The sequence below is a fragment of the Mytilus edulis genome, chromosome 14 (genome assembly GCF_963676685.1).
Source record: "Mytilus edulis chromosome 14, xbMytEdul2.2, whole genome shotgun sequence".
NCBI classification, from domain to species: Eukaryota; Metazoa; Mollusca; class Bivalvia; order Mytilida; family Mytilidae; genus Mytilus; species Mytilus edulis.
The window spans coordinates 36,084,549-36,104,108 of record NC_092357.1 but is presented as its reverse complement, the minus strand read 5'-3'; the positions used below and the strand labels follow the sequence as shown (position 1 = coordinate 36,104,108).

The following is a 19,560-nucleotide window of genomic DNA, read 5'->3' as shown; positions in this document are numbered from 1 at the left end:
TCGAGATCAAAAGGAATTCCACGAATGAATTGAACGCGTGGAAGCACTGCATGTTCGTTGTATTTCCTCGTAATGAGGTTGCCACCTTTTATACAACCAAACGATCCTGTCTGGACTAGGACTTCACAGTTTTTTTATGTGTAAAAACAAATAAAATAAAATAAGTTTTATCGCAGGAGGTTGGACCGGACACAATCATGGTGAAAGGGTGTCTAAACACGAAAGCCTTCTGCTGCTGCTTCTTTTTCTGCTGTTGCTGTTGCTGCTGTTGCTGCTTTTGCTGCTGCTGGGTAACACCTGGGTGGTATAGTGGCTCATCGGAAGAATGCTTACTTCTTATATGTCTTTGAAGATCGTGCGGCCACACATACACTTTACAGCAAATATTGCAATTAAACATACTCGTAATTTCCTAAATGACAGTGAGTAGTTTCCTCTTATAGATTTACTTCACTTCCTTCGAAAATATAGCAAGAGAAATACATGGTCATCTTTTAGACGACATATTTGAAGATGATCGTATCTCAAAACAAATTCGATGTGATACAATTCATTCCTGGTTACCGTGAAATAGACTGGTTTCCCAAACGTCACGTCCGTGATATCTTCATTTAATCGTATCGACTGGAGAATATGGAGAGATTTTCCCTAACGTACGACTGGTGCACGAAATCGAAACAGAAGTACATACGTCTCGTTTAGGCTTCTAATTCCGGTATGAACGACACCTTCAATGCACATTCCCACTATCCATTCAACGTATAGCGTTTTGCAAGGCGCACTTTGAAATTGCCACGTACGTTATTTTCAAACGATGGATGAAAGCGAGTTTTCGCTATTAATAAATAAACAAAACTCGCCCATATCATTCTCTATTTATTTTTTCGTCAATTATTCTCTATTCTGTAAACCCAATCCAAACTCCTTGTATATAAATATTGATTGATTAAATATATTATCCGTGTATTTTTGAAGATAAAAACCAACTACGACCGTGGAATTTTCAAATATATAGTTAAGATTATGTTAAATGAGAAACAATTTTAAAAGACCAGACGTGGTTTTAGTTAATCATTTGGGTTGAAATCCTAATCATATGATAGTAATTATATGTGGTTGAAATGAGTTGGAATGCAATACTACTCAATGTTTACGGCTCTCATGCTTATCTAAAAGATAAAGATAATTATTTAATGTCACAGACTATATTTTTATAGTTGGTGTCCGTTAATTAGAACCAAATAAAAAAGTGTACACCTGTAAACATGTTATTGAAAGAAAGTGTATAAAGATACTTATTTTTAATCACCAGATGTGCTTTATCTCTTAATCTAATTATTTGAGATGTCATGTTAAACAGGACCATAGAATATTAGTTAAGTGGTTCAAATAAGTCGGAAAGCTACCCACGCCCATAGGACCTCCCACAAATATAATTAGAATTCGAAATCACGAATTTAAATCGTTATTACGAATTTTATAATTCGTTATAACAGCTTAAATTTGTGAGAACGAATTGTTGGAAATCGTTATATCAGATTTTGTAATTCGTTACGAATTATTACGAATTAAATTCGTTATCACAATTTTTTGTAATGTGTGATACCGAATTAAAATCGTTATAACGAATTGTATAAATGGTTATTACGGATTAAATTCGTGATAACGATTTTGTGGAATTTGTTATCACATATTTTTTTTTATGTAATTTGTGATTCCAGATTAAAAACATTTTCACCTAAATTTGAACTACCTCACCTGGCACACAGGGTTAAGTGAGCTTTTTCTCTTTACTGAAACCTTTTGGTCAAAGTTAAACACACTTTACCACGAGCAATTTAGTTTTAACGATTTCTATTTTAAAAATTAGCAAAATTGATTGGACACTTAATTTGGTTGTTTGTTGGTTTTGTTTTGTTTTTGTAAATTAGCGCTGAATGGGCACAAGTTCAAAACGGTAAAAGTGACGTCACCCAATTTTAAACTTGATCATCAGACTCAGTGTTTTGTGTTAATAACCATTGTGTATTAATTCAATAACATTTGGTTGAGGCAAACTAAATGTAGAGAGCGGAAATTACAGAATAAGCACTACGTCTTTGACCATTTGTAAAGGGGCATAACTCACTAACTATAAAAGAGACGCCCTTCAATTTCAAATTTTATCTGTGTGTTTAAGTAATTGGCATAGTGTATAAGTTGAATTTATAACATTTGGTTGAGGCAAACGGAAACCATTTCTGGGAACGTACCCGACAAACGGACTGGACTGACGGACAAGGGCTAGACTAAACTTCTCCCACGCCTAGCGGCGGGGGCATAAAAAATGTGTTTGATACCCATAATTCGTGACAGTAACATTTGTATTCCTTTTTCTTAATTTAAAGTCTTCTTAGACAGGCGATTTCCTTCGTGTGTATCGCCAATTAATATATTTTACACAGAAGCAAAAGAATTAGTTTCGGCAACATGGTTAATCGAAGTGTAAAACCTAAGATTTTCATCCAAGGTTTACATTTCGATAAACCATGTTGGCGAAACTATTTCCGTTGCATCTGTGTAAAATGTATCCAGGTACACACACTAATGATATTCACCGCTTAAAAAAAACTTTGGTAGAAAATAAAAAAAAAAATATTTCGGTCAAGAAATATGAGAATTAGACAAGTTTTCCCCCGGAGAGTTTCGGTGTGTAAACTGGGTCGCTGGCTAATAAAACCACCCGTTTACACGACAATTTTTTTTTAGGTATAGTGTAAAATGCGTTAAAACTAAATTGATTGCGGTCAAGTTTGTTTCACTTTGTCAAAAAGGTTTTGATGATTTTTGTAAAAGTAATAAACAGCGATGGGTGCAGAGTGAGGAAGAAAGCTCTCTTAATTCTGTGTGCCATGTGAGCTAAACATCTGAATTTTAATCTGAAATTACCAATTACAATAAAAACTGTGATAACGAATTCCACAAATTCGTTATCACAAATTTAATCAGTTTAAACAAATTCTACAATTCGTTATAACGATAAAATCGTTATAACGAATTTATCGTTATCACAAATTACAAAAAATTGTGATAAGGAATTTAATTCTTAATAACGAATTACAAGATCTGTTATAACGATTTTCACCAATTCATTATCACAAATTTAATCTGTTAAAACGAATTATAAATTCGAGATAACAATTTAAATTCGTGATTTCGAATTCAAATAATTTTATACTTTTGGGAGGTCCTAAATGGGCTCCCGTAGAAAGCAATACTACTGAATGTTTCACGATTGTCATGTTAATAAGATAAGAAATCCAAAAATTAAAAAGATAAAGACAAATATTTTATGTATTGATATCAAACATTTTAATCCAATTCTTTTTACACGGGAATAGTTCCGCCTACTGCATTGAGTGACAGTTTTTCTGATTAATATAAATAGTATATCTTGGAGAATTCTTACAGTTGTTATAAACATGTATAAGCAGTTAATTATTTAAGAGGTAGAAGATTCTTTCAGAATTATCACAGACTTATTACCTAGGGGTTGGGTAAGCGTTTATCAAAGACAAATTCTCGTCCATTTTCGAGAATATACCGTCCACTTTTAAGGGTATGACGTCACTTTAAAGGGTAGTGTGATGCAACATTAAGGTATAGCTTCCAAGTTTAAAGCCCAAATATGGCGTCGGTGTCTCGATGTCCGAATCATACGGTCCAACCTCAAATTCGCGTCCCGATTTCATAGTCGACCATGGCGTCCGCGTTAAGGCCCAAATATGGCGTCGGCGTTTACACCCAGGTCCATATATAGCGTTAGCGTCCGACGTCCTCCTTAATGGGTTCATTCTGTCCCACAAACACTACTGACAACTCTCCACAAGAGACCAAAATGGCACAGAAATTAACAACTATAGGTCACCGTACGGCCTTCAACAATGAGCACAGCCCATACCGCATAGTCACCTATAACAAGTCCCGAAATGACAATGTGAAACAATTTAAACCAAAAAACTAACGACCTAATTTATATACAAAAAATGAACGAAAAACAAATATGTAACATATAAACAAACGACAACCACTGAATTACAGTCTCCTAACTTGGGACAGGCACATACATAGAGAATGTGGCGGGGTTAAACATGTTAGCGGCATGCTGACCAAGGTACGCAAATACTAAACATAGTTACCCATAATATGAGAGAAATTACAAAAACTCTTAACTTTTTTTCAAGTAGTCACTGAACCATGAAAATGAGTTCAAGGACAATGGACATGTGACAGACAGAAACTTCCAAACTTAAGGCATCTGTATTTAAAGTATGGAGCATCCAGGTCGTTCGCCGTCTAAAATATAAAGCTTTTAAGAAGTGAACTAACGCTGTCGCCGCCGCCGCCGGATCACCATTCCTATGTCGAGCTTTCTGCGACAAAAGTCGCAGGCTCGACAAAAACAAGAATGTGTCCATCGTACACCGTTCCCCACTTGCCCTATCATTTTCTTTGTTCAGTGGACCGTGAAATAGGGGGAAAAAACCTTCTTTGGCATTAAGCTTAGAAAAAAAACATATTATTGGAAACATATGTACTAAGTTTCAAGTTTATTGGACCTGACCTTCATCAAAAACTACCTTGACCAAAACATTTAACCTGAAGCGAGAAAACGGACGAAGGAGCAGACGCATAGACCGGAAAACTAATGCCCATTTATAAAAAAATTAATCATGATTTTCTGCCAATATGCACATTTACATAGCATGTCCTAACTATCTAAAATATTCATGAAACTCTGTTGTGGTCTTTAGACAGATTTTATGACAAACTGTTGTAGGAGTATATAGAAAATCAATGAATTGATAATTTCATAATTTCCTCATTATCTACAAAGATTTATAAAACTCTGTTATGTGGTTTCAGAGGAGTTGCAATAACGAGAACAGGACTGACAGACCGATGGATAAAAAACATTGTACCATAAAGAACTTTGTTTGGTTTGGTATGATAAAGGGTCTGCTAAATAATGTAAGGCTGAGATAAATTAGTCATTTGGTCACACCAGTTTTTTGGCGAGGTTCCTTTTGTTCAGTCTGTGATGTTCTTTGTTGTGTTTTGCATTCTGTTGTTTGTTTTTTAATCTTTCTCTTTTTTTTCCGTGGTTTTGTCAGTTTATTATTGACTTATGTGTTTGAATAAGCCTTTAGTATCTTTCGCCTCTCTCTTCGGTCAATTTGATTATGTGGGACATACAGATTTAGACCCAAACTTGTCTCTGATTGTTTCGTGATTATTGCAGATGTAAATCATACTATAAAATTGAGTATGGAAATGGGGAATGTGTCAAGGAGACAACAACCCGACCATAGAGCAGACAACAGCCGAAGGCCACCGATAGATCTTCAATGTAGCGAGAAACTCCCGCACACGGAGGTGTCCGTCAGCTGGCCCCTAAACAAATATGTATACTAGTTCAGTGATAATAGACGTCATACTAAGCTCCGAATTATACACAAGAAACTAAAATTATCAATCATACAAGACTAACAAAGGTCAGAGGCTCCTAACTTGGGACAGGCGCAAAATTGCGGCGGGATTAAACATGTTTTTTGAGATCTCAACCCTCCCCTATACCTGTAGCCAATGTAGAAAAAACAAACGCGAAACAATACGCACAGTAAAACTCAGTTTAAGAGAAGTCCGAGTCCGATGTCAGAATATGAAACAAAAGAAAATAAACAAAATGACAATAATACATAAATAACAACAGACTACTAGCAGTTATTGACATGCCAGAACCAGACCTTAATTAAACTGATTGAAAGATTATGTCTACATCATATGAATATCAGGCACAATCCCTCCTGTTAGGTGTTTAGTATTATACCGTTATGAAATATACAACCCTCTTATTTACAATATCATTTGATCAACACCTATTTACAAGGGTCTATTTGATATGATTTTTCTCATTGTTGAAGGCTGTATGGTTGCATATAACTGCTTACATCCACTTTATTTGAACTTGAGTGGATACATGTAGGCGTCTCATTGGCAATCATACCACATCTCCGTATTTTTACAGTATTGTATCAGTACTGTTACCTAATAACAGGACAAAACAAGACATCAATTTGACAAAACTAAAGACATACATACTTGATTATACTTCTCTAAAGATATAAACAAAATTTTCATAGTTCGTATCTGAACATGTACACAGCCATGGGAATTTTTAGGGACTATATTTCAGTGTGCATATATTTAGTAGCTAATCTAGCTACTTCCTGTTTATCAGACCGGTACCTTAGAAAAGACAATATATCCAATCTTTTCAAAAACCAAAGACTAACGTCACTAGGAGCAGCAGTTAGTTGTCATAGATATTCTAGATAGAAAGATAATCTGCCACTTTTATAAAAGGGACTACACATAGTTTTTGAAAGGGTATAATCGGTTTGTGTCGAAATTACTTTCTTTAGTCCAGAAACTCATTTGTGCTAAATGGTAATCTCCGCCCACATTTAGGACTGGCAGTTATTTGTACTTTTTTATCAACAGCTTGCACTTTTTCTAAATTATATTTGCTTCTTTTAAGACTGACCACAACTGTTTTTTTTACCATTGTGGTTTGATTAAGGTAGTGTATATCAAACAGCTGTTGGAAATATTTTGGACAACCCTCTTATTTACAATATCATTTGATCAACACCTAGTGGTCTTTGGTGGTATCTCGCATAACATTAATAAGGTCTTTTTTAAAAGGCAACTTGAAATTATTGGTCCCATATTTATGTGCTATAGCAAATGTATGGGCTGCTGATCTGCATATATGATAGCAATATATTCTTATGTTTCCAATGACCCCTTATTTCTTCACTCCACTTTATAAGATAGAAATAAATGTTATTCCATATTTTATTGGTTTTTTTTAAAGGTATCATAATTTAGACATAAAGACAAAACTAAGCACAGTGAAAAAAGTCTACTCTGTCCTGTAAAGTTTGAGATGTTTTTGTTGTTCAATCTTTGTCACTTGTATGGAAACACTAAATCTTGATAACCTACAACAGAAATATTATCACTTTTATTTCAATTCAATTGTTGCAGTTATCATGCATGTAATAATAGAGAAAATGATAAATTAGACCAGATCTCCACATTAATGATATCAAAACTAGAGGCTTCAATGAGCCTGTGTCACTCACATGATACTTTTATTTACAATTGATGCATGCTACAGAAATTGTCCATACCAACCGTCAGTGTTTACCATACAATACAGTACTTCTATACACTGTCTGTATACAGTATTTGTTGGATTTTGTCCATACCTATCGTCGATGTTTGACATAAAATACAATACTCCTATATACCGTATATCAACAGTATTTGTCTATACCTACCGTCGGTGGTAAACATACAATACAGTCGATCTCCTATATACCGTCTATCAACAGTATTTGTCTATACCTACCGTCAGTGGTTAACATACGATATAGTACTCCTTTGCACCGTCCATCAACAGTATTTGTCTATACCTGCCGTCGGTGGTTAACATGCAATACAGTGCTCCTATATACCGTCTATCAACAGTATTTGTCTATACCTACCGTCGGTGGTTAACATACAATATAGTGCTCCCATAAACGGTCTACCAACAGTATTTGTCTATACCTACTGTCGGTAGTTAACATACAATATAGTGCTCCTATATACCATCTATCAACAGTATATGTCTATACCTACCGTCGGTGGTTAACATACAATATAGTGCTCCCATATACCGTCTATCAACAGCATTTCTCTATACCTACCGTCGGTAGTTAATATACAATATAGTGCTTCTATATACCGTGTATCAACAGTATGTGTCTATACCTACTGTCGGTAGTTAACATACAATATAGTGCTCCCATAAACAGTCTATCAACAGTATTTGTCTATACCTACTGTCGGTAGTTAACATACAATATAGTGCTCCTATATACCATCTATCAACAGTATATGTCTATACCTACCGTCGGTGGTTAACATACAATATAGTGCTCCCATATACCGTCTATCAACAGTATTTGTCTATACCTACCGTCGGTAGTTAACATACAATATAGTGGCTCCTATATACCGTGTATCAACAGTATGTGTCTATACCTACTGTCGGTAGTTAACATACAATATAGTGCTCCTATATACTGTCTATCAACAGTATTTGTCTATACCTACCGTCGGTAGTAAACATACAATATAGTGCTCCTATATACCGTCTATCAACAGTATTTGTCTATACCTACTGTCGGTAGTTAACATACAATATAGTGCTCCTATATACCATCTATCAACAGTATATGTCTATACCTACCGTCGGTGGTTAACATACAATATAGTGCTCCCATATACCGTCTATCAACAGGATTTGTCTATACCTACTGTCGGTAGTTAACATACAATATAGTGCTCCTATATACCGTGTATCAACAGTATGTGTCTATACCTACTGTCGGTAGTTAACATACAATATAGTGCTCCTATATACTGTCTATCAACAGTATTTGTCTATACCTACCGTCGGTAGTTAATATACAATATAGTGCTTCTATATACCATCTATCAACAGTATTTGTCTATACCTACCGTCGGTGGTTAACATACAATATAGTGCTCCTATATACCGTCTATCAACAGTATTTGTTTATACCTACTGTCGGTAGTTAACAAACAATATAGTGCTCCTATATACAGTCTATCAACAGCATTTTTCTATACCTACTGTCGGTAGTTAACATACAATATAGTGCTCCTATATACAGTCTATCACCAGTATTTGTCTATACCTACTGTCGGTAGTTAACATACAGTATAGGGCTCCTATACACCGTATATCAACAGTATTTGTCTGTACCTACCGTCGGTGGTTAACATACAATACAGTGCTCCATTACACATTCTATTGACAGTTGTCTATACCTACCGTCGGTGATTAACATGCAATATAGTGCTCCTATATACCGTCTATCGAAAAAATTTATCTATACCTACCGTCGGTGATTAACATGCAATAAAATGCTCCTATATACCGTCTATTATTTTTTTTTTCTAAACCTACCGTCGGTAGTTAACATGCGATATAGTGCTCCTATATACCGTCTACCAACAGTATTTATCTATACCTACCATCGGTGGTTAACATGCAATACAGTACTCCTATTCACCGTATATCAACAGTATTTGTCTAGACCTACCGTCGGTGGTTAACATACAATATAGTGCTCCAATATAACGTCTATCAACAGTATTTGTCTATACCTACTGTCGGTAGTTAACATACGATATAGTGCTCCTATATAACGTCTATCAACAGTATTTGTCTATACCTACTGTAGGAAGTTAACATACAATATAGTGCTCCTATATACCGTCTATCAACAGTATCTGTCTATACCTACTGTCGGTAGTTAACATACAATATAGTGCTTCTATATACCATCTAACAAGAGTTTTAGTCTATACCAACTGTTGGTAGTTAACGTACAATGTAGTGCTCCTATATACCGTCTATCAACAGTATTAGTCTATACCTACTGTCGGTAGTTAACATACAATATAGTGCTCCTATATACCATCTATCAACAGAATTTGTCTATACCTACCGTCGGTGGTTAACATACAATATAGTGCTCCTGTATACCGTCTATCAAGAGTTTTAGTCTATACCTACTGTTGGTAGTTAACATACAATATAGTGCTCCTATATACCATCTATCAACAATATATGTCTATAACTACCGTCGGTGGTTAACATACAATATAGTGCTCCCATATACCGTCTATCAACAGCATTTCTCTATACCTACCGTCGGTAGTTAACATACAATATAGTGCTCCCATATACCGTCTATCAACAGCATTTCTCTATACCTACCGTCGGTAGTTAACATACAATATAGTGCTTCTATATACCGTGTATCAACAGTATGTGTCTATACCTACTGTCGGTAGTTAACATACAATATAGTGCTCCCATAAACAGTCTATCAACAGTATTTGTCTATACCTACTGTCGGTAGTTAACATACAATATAGTGCTCCTATATACCATCTATCAACAGTATATGTCTATACCTACCGTCGGTGGTTAACATACAATATAGTGCTCCCATATACCGTCTATCAACAGTATTTGTCTATACCTACCGTCGGTAGTTAACATACAATATAGTGGCTCCTATATACCGTGTATCAACAGTATGTGTCTATACCTACTGTCGGTAGTTAACATACAATATAGTGCTCCTATATACTGTCTATCAACAGTATTTGTCTATACCTACCGTCGGTAGTTAACATACAATATAGTGCTCCTATATACCGTCTATCAACAGTATTTGTCTATACCTACTGTCGGTAGTTAACATACAATATAGTGCTCCTATATACCATCTATCAACAGTATATGTCTATACCTACCGTCGGTGGTTAACATACAATATAGTGCTCCCATATACCGTCTATCAACAGGATTTGTCTATACCTACTGTCGGTAGTTAACATACAATATAGTGCTCCTATATACCGTGTATCAACAGTATGTGTCTATACCTACTGTCGGTAGTTAACATACAATATAGTGCTCCTATATACTGTCTATCAACAGTATTTGTCTATACCTACCGTCGGTAGTTAATATACAATATAGTGCTTCTATATACCATCTATCAACAGTATTTGTCTATACCTACCGTCGGTGGTTAACATACAATATAGTGCTCCTATATACCGTCTATCAACAGTATTTGTTTATACCTACTGTCGGTAGTTAACAAACAATATAGTGCTCCTATATACAGTCTATCAACAGCATTTTTCTATACCTACTGTCGGTAGTTAACATACAATATAGTGCTCCTATATACAGTCTATCACCAGTATTTGTCTATACCTACTGTCGGTAGTTAACATACAGTATAGGGCTCCTATACACCGTATATCAACAGTATTTGTCTGTACCTACCGTCGGTGGTTAACATACAATACAGTGCTCCATTACACATTCTATTGACAGTTGTCTATACCTACCGTCGGTGATTAACATGCAATATAGTGCTCCTATATACCGTCTATCGAAAAAATTTATCTATACCTACCGTCGGTGATTAACATGCAATAAAATGCTCCTATATACCGTCTATTATTTTTTTTTCTAAACCTACCGTCGGTAGTTAACATGCGATATAGTGCTCCTATATACCGTCTACCAACAGTATTTATCTATACCTACCATCGGTGGTTAACATGCAATACAGTACTCCTATTCACCGTATATCAACAGTATTTGTCTAGACCTACCGTCGGTGGTTAACATACAATATAGTGCTCCAATATAACGTCTATCAACAGTATTTGTCTATACCTACTGTCGGTAGTTAACATACGATATAGTGCTTCTATATAACGTCTATCAACAGTATTTGTCTATACCTACTGTAGGAAGTTAACATACAATATAGTGCTCCTATATACCGTCTATCAACAGTATCTGTCTATACCTACTGTCGGTAGTTAACATACAATATAGTGCTTCTATATACCATCTAACAAGAGTTTTAGTCTATACCAACTGTTGGTAGTTAACGTACAATGTAGTGCTCCTATATACCGTCTATCAACAGTATTAGTCTATACCTACTGTCGGTAGTTAACATACAATATAGTGCTCCTATATACCATCTATCAACAGAATTTGTCTATACCTACCGTCGGTGGTTAACATACAATATAGTGCTCCTGTATACCGTCTATCAAGAGTTTTAGTCTATACCTACTGTTGGTAGTTAACATACAATATAGTGCTCCTATATACCATCTATCAACAATATATGTCTATAACTACCGTCGGTGGTTAACATACAATATAGTGCTCCCATATACCGTCTATCAACAGCATTTCTCTATACCTACCGTCGGTAGTTAACATACAATATAGTGCTCCTATATACTGTCTATCAACAGTATTTGTCTATACCTACCGTCTGTAGTTAACATACAATATAGTGCTCCTATATACCATCTATCAACAGAATTTGTCTATACCTACCGTCGGTGGTTAACATACAATATAGTGCTCTTATATACCGTCTATCAACAGTATTTGTCTATACCTACTGTCGGTAGTTAACATACAATATAGTGCTCCTAAATACCGTTTATCAACAGTATTTGTCTATACCTACCGTCGCTAGTTAACATACAATATAGTGTTCTTTGATACCGTCTATCAACAGTATCTGTCTATACCTACTGTCGGTAGTTGCTCCTATATACCGTCTATCACCAGTATTTGTCTATACCTACCGTCGGTGGTTAACATAAGATATAGTGCTCCTATATACCGTCTATCAACAGTATTTGGCTATACCTACCGTCAGTGATTAACATACAATATAGTGCTCCTATATACCGTCTATCACCAGTATTTGTCTATACCTACCGTCGGTGGTTATCATACGATATACGGCCTAGCCAAGATCAGATGTGCATTTCATATTGGGTCTATGTTATAGGCTTGTAAAGACAGGAAGATAAACTGTACATAAGTAATACATCTTTGAACTGAAGAAGGGAATGTAGGGCTTCAAAATGAATATCAAATATCATGTATAGGTGTTACCGTTTTGAAAAAAAAACACTAAAATACACGCTGAAAATGGGCAAAATTTCACGTTATGTTGTTTCATTTAAAATTTCGCTGTTTTTATCAATTGATAGTTAATAAGTGAACTTAATTTGAACTACATTATTGGTTCATTGCTATAGACAATTTATTCATCTTTCTTTTACTGTTTGTTGCAACAAAAAATCTTCAGTGGTTACAAAGTTATGATAAAAAGTTGAATACTATGCGCTTGTTATGCAATTTTGTACTTTTGTTTTTAGCTTGCTCAGTGTAATGATAAAAGAGAAAAATAAATCAAATTTATGCTATTATGTGTTTTGTTTTCTCTTCTAGTATATACATTATCAAAAACTACCTCATTTATCAAAATTGAAGTACCCTAGCTGGAGCAATATGCCATCAAAGTTGGATATACAAATAAAGTGAAAAAATGTCTTGTCCGTAGACATGCATTCCCTAGTAAACTGGAAGCATAATTACATTAATGTTGCATTGCTAAGTTCCTGTTCTTTTGTAGATATGAAAACACTACTAACATTTTTTTCTACCATCTATTAATAGAGGAAAAAATTCAAAAATATGTCAGAATGTCTTGTCCGTAGACACATGTCTTGTCCGTAGACATGTCTTTTTATCAATATTGCTTGGCTTTATGGGTCTTAATTAGTCCTATGTGTTGTTTAAACTTAGAAATATCTTATTTTAAATAAATAAATGGTAATTTAAGTGTTCTCAATTTTTGTAAAATTACTTTACAGGAGTGGATTTTAAAAAGTGTCAGATTATCAGTCATAAAAAGCATACCTTATTTTACTTCAATATTGTTTATTCCAGTTGCTGCATACCTTAAAAGATTAACTAAATCAAATGAAGAAAAAGTATTTCTCTCTCTCTAACTTTATCTTTTGCATTTCAGTATTAACAGCAGATGAGGAAGTGTCTACGGACAAGACACTTGTACATAACAAGTATTAAATTCAATTATTTGTCTGCTATGGAACTTAAATTTTATTTATAAGTGATGAAAGTTATCTATTCAAATTAAAACTCAGTATTTTCAACATAAATATAGTCACAATTAATTCTAACAGATTTTTTTTTTAACTGAAATTGTCTTGTCCGTAGACATTACCACAATATATTCGTATCCAATTTCCTTGAGTTCAGCCTAATTTGATAGGTAAAATGTATGTTATTTTTTCAAGAGAATACATTCAACTATGTCAAAATTGAGTTTTAATAATAGTTTGATTGTTTTAAACAGTCAGATATATGGATTTCAGTTAAAAGAATGTGTCTTCATTTTGGCTTAATCAATAAATTATTGAGATATGTAAAGAATTATGGGTACATTTTTATATTTTCCAAATTAAAAAACACGGCTTAAAACTTAATTAGTAACTTTTAATCTTAACTTTAACAATCATCTTTGAAAGCATTTAATTGAATATCAATAAAATGTCTTGTCCGTAGACATTATCAAAATGTATTTGTTTCCATTTTCCTCGAAGTTAAGCATCATTTGATAGATAAACCTGATAAAATGCATGTTTTTTCTTTCAAGATAACACTTTCAGCTATATCAAAATGAGGTTTTAATAATGCATTTCATTAAATATGAATACAATGTCTTGTCCGTAAACAAAACATATAAATTGTATTGCTAAGTTTGATTGTTTATTGTAAGAATATGCATCAAGTTATTTTAATGTTCTATACACCAAAAGAAAGGGTTCTTTTGGAAGTTTTGTTATTTATAGATAATTTTAGATACAGTTTTATCAGATAAGATTAATGATCAAAGAAAGCTACTGTTGTTTGAAAGAACTGTGAGGCAAACATGTTCTTGTTATTTTTTTTCAATTAAAATGTTTGATATTCAATAGTTCTAAACATATTTTGTTGTCTTTGTCATTGACCAAAAATCTGTCACTGGTGACCATATCTTGAAGGCAACCATTAAAGAAAATTATACAGTTTTTAAACACCATTTATTTAATAAAAATATTAAATATTTCCTTCAAAAACTGCATGGAATTATATAAATGCTTCCAGTGTTAGCCTAACGATGGCAATTTTTCATAATTTAAACCATTTTTGAACCAAAATATCAAAAGAGTTTTTCCCTGAGGTGATACTCATTTTTGACTTCATGTGAAACACAAAATGCACATCTGATTGTGACTAGGCCGTATAGTGCTCCTATATACCGTCTATCAACAGTATTTGTCTATACCTACCGTCGGTGGTTAACATACAATATAGTGCTCCTATATACCGTCTATCAACAGTATTAATTTATACCTACTGTGGGTAGTTAATATACAATATAGTGCTCCTATATACCGTCTATCAACAGTATTTGTCTATACCTACTGTCGGTGGTTAACATACAATATAGTGCTCCTATATACCGTCTATCAACAGTATTTGTTTATACCTACCGTCGGTGGTTAACATACAATATATTGCTCTTATATACCGTCTATCACCAGTATTTGTCTATACCTACCGTTGGTGGTTAACATAAGATATAGTGCTCCTATATACCGTCTATCAACAGTATTTGGCTATACTTACTGTCAGTGGTTAACATAGAATATAGTGCTCCTATATACTGTCTATTACCAGTATTTGTCTATACCTACCGTCGGTGGTTAACATGGAATATAGTGCTCCTATATACCGTCTATCAACAGTATTTGTTTATACCTACTGTCGGAGGTTAACATAGAATATAGTGCTCCTATATACCAAGAGGGATAACGGATCTGAATCTAGAATTTATCATGCTGCCCTTTTTTTCGATTTTTAAAATTCTTGTTATCCCTCAATTTTTACATTCATCCCAAATAATACAACAGTAGTCAATTAGGGGCAGAACACCCATTGTATTAAGTTTTCTTGCAGTTATATAAAAAAAAAATGTATTTAAGAAAGATGGTATATGCTGGATGATATATTAGCACAACCTTGGTCAATTTGATTTCTCCAGTTACTTAGTGGGCTGTCAATTTTGAAACTAATATTTTTTCACATGAAGAATTTTGTAATACTTTAATTTATTATCAAGTTTGGTTGAAAAGTCTGAATAGTTTCTGCTTTGTTCCAGTAATCAAACATTTTGTTTCATTTGCATCTATGAACATGTTATTCATTTTACACCACTCTTCAACCCTGTATAAATCTTCTTGAACATCATCATTTATATTTTCTAGATGTTTCCCCCTGATTTATGAATAGTGGTGTCATCAGCATATACAACGATATAGGTCTGTTTCACAATTTTTAATGCATAAGGGAAGGTCATTTATAAATAGCACAAACAATAGAGGACAAGGTATAGAACATTGGGGAACACCAAATTTTACATGTTGTTGTTCAGAGTTAACATTACAAATGTATACCTTTTGTTATTCAGGTACGACTTAAAAAAACTAACAGTAGTCTCACTAAATCCATACATGTCGAGCTTTAAACAAAAAAAGTCATATTCTACCAAATCAAAAACTTTTTTTAAATCTTAATAAAATTGCTAGGTTTAAATTACCATCTTTCATTTCTTGCAACCATGTGTCAATGATATTAAATAAATGTCAAGCTCAATCCAGTATATATTCCAAGTTATGGACAAATGATAATGCTATTAAAAATACCAAATCATAACCAGTGCTTTTCTCTTTTTCTATTTACAGTATATGACTAGGTAATAATGATTACTTTTTTCAACTATTTTCATACTGTTTTGTTTCCTCTGCTTTTGTATCAAGGGCATAATTGTTTATGGCAAACTAAGCATCTGCATAATCAAACTATTCCTAACTATACTCTACCTCAAATTCTGGAAACTGCAGAATTTTTGTCATAGCAGTCTTATGGTAGCTGAACTATTTCTATTTTTTGTAAATCTGGATTAATAAGTCTTTTGTCACATTCTGGGGCTATAGAAAAAAAACATTACAGAATTATCAAAATTATGTGTGTATAATGTTTGTGTACAGTCATTCAACTAAAAAAGGACAAACATTATTTTTTTGTGTATAAATAAATAATTGTGATTTTAATGTCTTAATATTATAAAAAAAACCTTCAAAAGATTAAATTTAAATTATAATCTAAACATGAAAGAGCACATATAAATCAACCTTTTACTCAGATTTATATCTAAAACCAGTTATAACTAGCTATAATATCTTTGACTTCACAAATATCATCATCTAATTTTACAAACAAGTATTTATTTGGTGGCACTTCCTGCACACTAAGTATGTTATGCCTTAGGTTTAATTTTGATGCAATCACATTTCAGAAGGTACATGTCTTGAACTGTTTTAATGAATAAATTACAGTTTTAAACTCAGTTTAGGCTGACCTGAGGTCAATAGTCTTAAACAATGTCATCAAACTATCAGTTTTACTGTAATATATTGATATTGTGACATTTATGGGAAAGAGCATATGAGTTAGTCATATTGGTCAATACAATGGAAAGTTTATAGCTGAGACTACTATAACACTATGTGTTATACTAGTAGTCTCAGTTTATAACTATGTTAATGTTAATTATATACATGACATAATAATTAAATCATTTAAAAAACTATTCCAAAGATTTCTCTCAAATCATGTTTACATTTTTTTAGAGAAGAGTCTATTATGTTTTTTTCATACAGGAGGAAGACGTCAAAGCAAAAAAAAAAACCCCAACAAAACAAAATAAAATAATAGCCTGTCAAGACGTCCTTATATCATAATAATTTGGTCTAATTTTGGGATAATACATTTAACTTCCTTTGATGTCGGGGAGGGGAAAAGTTTTGACGATTAATTATTCTTGAAACTAACCATTATTATTTCTTATTGTTACTTTGTTAAGCGAGCGCGATGTGTGGTTCTCGAGTTATTTAAAAAAAAGGGGGGGGGGTTGTTACTATATCAAATTTACCCAGTTTGGAGACAATAAATATTTAAAATCTAACCATAAACTCCAATGTTCCTGCTTTTTTTTAGCAGAACAAACACGATGGCATTCTCGTCTCTGTTATAATCAATAGTTAACTCATTTCTTCTTCCAGGTTATTTCTTAATCAATTATGATTATCAGCTGTCTATATATTTACCATGTTTATGTTAAACTGGTCCGTAATTCCATCGTTGTGTATCGATAAGTGAACACAACAGGGATCCAGTTTATTAAACGTCTGTAAACCGAGGTATAGAATAGACAAGGTTCCTGAGTCAGTAACCGTAACTATCACCGTGCTTTGTGCGCATGCGCAAGAAACACCAACAACAAGGATAAAACAGGGTACATAGTTCCGTAATTTCGTATATTTTTCTTATCTTCATACTAAAGAGCTCCAAAAGTAGGCGTGCTTAGGTGCACTGGGCGGGTCTAAAAACCGACTCTCGGTGGTTAACGTCTCTCGATGGTTAACTTTAAGTGCCTACCTATTTTTAAGTTCTTTATATTCATTAGAGGATTTTACATTGAAGACTGTCTTTTATACTTGTGTCTTTATTTGCTTTGACTACAACTGCCAAAGTACAATCTTTATCAGCTGTAAATTTACATTCTATGTTTTTCATTCAGAGACATGGCACTTTATTTTTAGCTCACCTGGCCCGAAGGGCCAAGTGAGCTTTTCCCATCACTTTGCGTCCGTCGTCCGTCGTCGTCCGTCGTCGTCCGTCGTCCGTCGTCGTTAACTTTTACAAAAATCTTCTCCTCTGAAACTGCTGGGCCAAATTGAACCAAACTTGGCCACAATCATCATTGGGGTATCTAGTTTAAAAAATGTGTAGCGTGACCCCGCCAACCAACCAAGATGGCCGCCATGGCTAAAAATAGAACATAGGGGTAAAATTGTTTATCAGGTCAAGATCTATCTGCCCTGAAATTTTCAGATAAATCAGACAACCCGTTGTTGGGTTGCTGCCCCAAAATAGGTCATTTTTAGGAAATTTCACCGTTTTTGGTTATTATCTTGAATATAATTATAGATAGAGATTAACTGTAAATAGCAATAATGTTCAGCAAAGTAAGATCTACAAAAACGTCAACATGACCAAAATGGTCAGTTGACCCCTTAAGGAGTTATTGCCCTTTATAGTCATTTTTTGTCAATTTTTCGTGAAGTTTTGTTATCTTGTACAAAAATCTTCTCCTCTGAAACTACTAAGACAAATTTAACCAAACTTGTCCACAATCATCATTAGGGTATCTAGTTTAAAAAATGTGTGGCGTGACCCGGCCAACCAACCAAGATGGCCGCCACAGCTAAAAATAGAACATAGGGGTAAAATGCAGTTTTTGGCTCATGACTCAAAAACCAAAGCATTTAGAGCTAATCTGATATGGAATAAAATTGATTATCAGGTCAAGATCTATCTGCCCTGAAATTTTCAGATGAATCGAACAACCTGTTGTTGGGTTGCTGCCCCATAATTGGTAATTTTAAGGAAATTTTGCCGGTTTTGGTTATTATCTTGAATATTATTATAGATAGAGATAAACTGTAAACAGCAATAATGTTGAGCAAAGTAAGATTTACAAATAAGTCAACATGATTGAAATGGTCAGTTAACCCCTTTAGGAGTTATTGCCCTTTATAGTCAATTTTTAACCATTTTTCGTAAATCTTAGTTATCTTTTACAAAAATCTTCTCCTCTGAAACTACTGGGCCAAGTTCATTATAAATAGAGATAATTGTCAGCAGTAAGAATGTTCAGTAAAGTAAGATGTACAAACACATCACCATCACAAAAACACGATTTTGTCATGAATCCATCTGCGTCCTTTGTTTAATACTCACATAGACCAAGGTGAGCGACACAGGCTCTTTAGAGCCTCTAGTTTCATAAACATGAGTTTTTGAAAAATACTAGATCTGTTAGTTAGTCT

General features: G+C 33.9%; 1 long non-coding RNA gene across 2 annotated transcripts; it reads right to left on the bottom strand.

Annotated features, from left to right (window-relative positions):
- Window positions 1-6,882: 6,882 nt before the first annotated feature.
- On the bottom strand, window positions 6,883-17,837 carry LOC139503451 (uncharacterized). 2 transcript variants are annotated; one of them, XR_011659105.1, is made up of 3 exons: window positions 17,776-17,837; window positions 16,489-16,596; window positions 6,883-7,046 (listed from the first exon to the last, which is right to left on the bottom strand). It is a non-coding gene; the product is annotated as an uncharacterized lncRNA (long non-coding RNA). The 2 variants fall into 2 exon arrangements; XR_011659104.1 differs by lacking the exon at window positions 17,776-17,837 and adding an exon at window positions 17,635-17,769.
- Between the last annotated feature and the right edge of the window lie 1,723 nt (window positions 17,838-19,560).